General features: G+C 36.9%; 1 protein-coding gene across 1 annotated transcript in view; it reads left to right on the top strand.

The window, feature by feature from the left end:
- Cog6 (component of oligomeric golgi complex 6) overlaps positions 1–4,492 on the top strand; it is a 62,682-nt gene that overhangs the window by 34,519 nt on the left and 23,671 nt on the right. The window lies entirely within an intron of this gene.

The raw sequence follows: 4,492 nt of genomic DNA, 5'->3' as shown, positions 1-4,492 counted from the left end.
CAGAGCTGCCACCCAAAACATCAGAGGAATGGGCTTCTGCTCTATCGGTAAATTTTCCAGCAAAACTAAACCTTGGGCTAAAACACTAATTAGAAATAGGATTTGGACACAGTTGTAACAGGGGACCTTAATACCCCATTGGCAGAAAGAGATAGATCAACTAGACAAAGAAATCAACAATGAAATATTAGAACTGAACTAAACTTTTAAACAAATAGACTTAGTAAACGTTTATACAGTGTTCCACCCAACAACATCAGAATACACGCTGCACATGGGAGGACCTCTAAAATAGACCATCTACTAGCCTACAGAACATAAATAAGTAAATGCAGAGTGTACGGATCCGTTGGGTTCTTGCTGTATTCCAGGAAGGAATGGTGGTGAGAAGGAAGAAAAAATAGACAAGAGACAAAAAGCTGGGGTCAGCCAGAAGTCCCCTCTGTTTTAAACAGAGAAGGGCAACTGCCCAAGAATGGTAGCATATTTATTTATACCCTGGAGAAGTTGGTTAATTTCCTCCTTGGTGTCCAGCAATCAGTTAGCAAGCTCTACAACGGCTTGTTTACGTGCTTCGAGGAGCTCCCATGTTCTCGGGCTGGCTTCGTCCTGCACATGTAATTACTTCCCAGCTTCAGCCACTGCTAACACAGAGGAATTGAAATTATTCCATGCATATTATCTGACCATAGTGCAATGAATTGGAAATCAATGACAAAAAAACCCCACAAAAATTCCGTAAACACATGGAAATTAAATAACACCCTCCTGAACAATCAATGGGTCACAGACGAAATTAAAGAAGAAATTAAATGATATCTACAATCAAATGAAAATGTAAATACAATATATTGGAACCTGTAGGATGCAATGAAAACAATCCTAGGAGGGAAATATATAGCAGTGAATTCTCATACCAGGAAAACAGCATGAGCACAAATAAACAACCTAATACTACACATCAAGCTTCTAGAAAAAGATGAGCAAGTCAAGCCCAGGGTCCATAAAAGGGAGGAAAATATAAAAATTAAAGCAGATATTAATTGAATTGAGACTAAGAAAACAATACAGAGAATTAATGAATCAAAGATTGGTTCTTTGAAAGAATAAATAAAATTGATAAACCCTTAGCCAACCTTATCAAAAAAAAAAAAAAAGGGAAAGAAAAAAAGCGCAAGTTCATGCTTTGAGGAATGGAAAGGGTAAAATCACTATAGATCCTGTGGAAATTCAGAAGATCATCAATACCTACTTTGAAAATCTTTACTCTCATAGAATGGAAATCATAGAAGAAATGAACAGACTCCTAGAAACATATGAATTACAAAATCTGAATCAAGATATAAAAATTCTGAATAATCCACCTGGTCAAGGAGGTGCAGCGGTGACTCACCAGGCTTCCTGAAGATCTCTGAATAATACAGTATCAGTTAATTAAATTGCAAACATAATTAAAAACTTAACAAAGCCCAGGTTCTGATGGATTCATCCCTAAATTCTACAAGAAATTTATAGATTTAATGCCAATACTCCTTAAGTACTTCAATGAAATTGAAAGTGAAGCAATACTCCCTAACTCATTCCTAGAGGCATGTATTACTGTGATATCAAATCCAGAGAAAGACCCAGCCAAAAAAGAGAACTACAGGCCAATTTCCCTAATGAACATAGATGCAGAAATGCTCAATAAGATATTAGCAAACAGGATGCAGCAAATTATCAAGAAGATTATACACCATGACCAAGTGGGATTCATCCCAGGAATGCAAGGATTGTTCAACATATGCAAATCAATAATACGCCATATCAGTATTTGTCTTGATTGCTTTTCTTTCATTGCTGAGACAAAATACCTGACACCCAATATTAAGGAAGGAAAGGTTTATTTAGCATACCGTTTGTGGAGGTTTCAGTCTATAATCAGCTGGCTCTAAGTCAGGGTGGCACATAGCAAAGGGCAATAATTTATGGCAGTGGAAAACAGTGAAAGCAACAAGAGCAAAAGGGAGGAGCAGCAGCAAGCAGCCTCTTTCCCTCCCTTACATTGTATGCAAACTATCCACCCCAGGGCAGGTGTAACACTCACACCCATAATTCCAACATTGGACAGTGAATCAATCCTAAACTCTGGAAACCTGCTCCATGACTGCATGAGGCTTTGGGGGGACATTCTGATACAAACCATAACAGTAATATACCATATCAACAAGCCAAAGACAAAGATGGCATGATCATCTCAATAGATGCAGACTGTTGATAAAATTCAACACTCATTCATGATAAAAACCCAACAGAAAATTAGAATAGATGGCCTTACTCTCAATTTGATAAAAGCCATCTATGACAAACCAATAACCAACATCATACTAAATGGACAAATACTGAAAGCTTTCACTCTAAAATCAGGAACAAGACAAGAATGTCCACTGTCTCCACTCTTATTCAACATAGTCCTGGAAACATTAGCCAGAGCAATTAGACAAGAGAAAGAAATAAAAGGAGCAAGAATAGGAAAGGAAGAAGTGAAATCATCGTTATTCGCAGATGACATGATACAGTACATAGAAGACCAACCAAAAAATTCAGATTTAGTAACCACATTCATTCAGTAGTGTAGCTGAATACAAAGTCAACACTCAAAAATCAATAGCATTCTTATACATAGATAACTAACTGAGAGAGAAATTGGGGAAACTACACCCTTCACAATAGCATCCAAAAAAAGAAATACTTATGAATCAGTTTAACAAAGGAAATGAAAGATCTGTACATTGAAAATTACAGTACTCTGATAAAGGAGATCAAAGAGGTTATCGCAAAATGGAAAGACATTCTCTGCACATGGATAGGAAGAACCAACACTGTGAAAATTGCCATATTCCTAAAACTGCTACACAGATTTAATACAATCCTGATCAGAATACCATTAGCATACCCCACAGATCTAGAGAAAACATTCCTAAAATTCATTTGGAACCAGAAGAGACCTAGAATACTAAAGGCAATCCTGGGCAACAAACGCAAGGTGGGAGGCATCACAATTGCTGACTTGAAATCATACTACAAAGCTACTGTTGTAAAATCAGCATGGTATTGGTCAAAAAAACAGTCTTGAGGATCAGTGGAACAGATTAGATGTGCAGACACAACAACAAACACACTCAGCTATCTTATCTTTGACAAAGGGGCCAAACACATTCACTGGAAGAAAGATAGCCTCTTTAATAAATGGTGTGGGGAAAACTGGCTTTCCACATGCTGTAGAATGAAACTAGACGCATGTCTATGACCATGCACTAAGCCATAGTCAGAATGGATCAAAGATCTAAATATTAAAACAGAAACAATTTACTGGAAGGCAAAGTAAGTAGAAATCATGAAGACAAAGGGGTAAGCAGAGAGTCTGTGAACAAAACCCAAACTTCATGGAAAGTACTTCAAAGAATTAACAACTGGAATCTCATTGTATTAAAAAGTTTTTGAGCATCAAAAGAAATCACAAACAGAATGTAAAGAAAACCTACAGAGTAGGAAAAAACTTTAACCGACTGTCCCTCAGACAGAGAACTAAAATCTAGAACATACGAAGCACTGAAAAAAAGTCAGGCCCCCCAAATTCAAAGACCCAATCTAAAAGTGGACATCTGAGATGAATTCAAATAGCAATAAATATATGAAAAATTGTTCAGTATCATTAGGCATTTGAGAGATGCAAATTAAAACAACACTGATTCCATCTCACCCCAGAAAGAATGGCTATGATCAAGAAATCAATGAATAACAAGTGCTGGCAGGTTATGGGGAAAAAGGAACCCTCCTCCACCGTCTGTGGGAGTGTAGACTGGTGCAACCACCACACCACTGGAAATCAGTGTGGAGATTCCTCACAAAACTAGGATTAGAGATCCCAGTTAACACAGCTATTCTTCTGGGTATCTTCCGCAAAGAGTTAAAAACATCATACCACAGTGATATATGTGCATCCATGTTCATAGCACCACAACTTATAATTGCTAAATCTTAGAAACAACCTGAAAGCCCATTAACTGAGGAATGGCTAAAAAAGATGCAGTGCTTTCATATAATGGAGTACTACTCAGCTATGAAGAAGAATAGACTCTAGGCTTTTATAGGTAAATGGATGCAACTAGAGACCATACACATAAATGAAATAAATCAGACTCACATGTAAACATCGTATTGTCTCCCTAGTGTAAGAAACTGAAAGAATAAATATCCAAAATGTATAATAGATATTATGAAAGGGGAAGAAACTGCTCAAAAGGGAAGAACAACTGAGACAGGGGAAAGGAGAAAAGGGAAAAGAATATATAGACACACACACACACACACACACACACAAACACACGATAGCTAAGATAATTATACTGCTAATTTCTATTTATTAAAAAGAGTGGTTTTATGCTTATATTGTTTAAGTTTTCATGCCTGTAGATCTTGTAATCTGAGCAGCTACTTTAAAGATAACCAT

Source organism: Chinchilla lanigera, unplaced genomic scaffold (assembly GCF_000276665.1).
Source record: "Chinchilla lanigera isolate Chin_1 unplaced genomic scaffold, ChiLan1.0 scaffold00030, whole genome shotgun sequence".
Classification (NCBI taxonomy): Eukaryota; Metazoa; Chordata; class Mammalia; order Rodentia; family Chinchillidae; genus Chinchilla; species Chinchilla lanigera.
The sequence above is the reverse complement of the archived record's forward strand: the minus strand, read 5'-3'. Positions and strand labels throughout refer to the sequence as shown.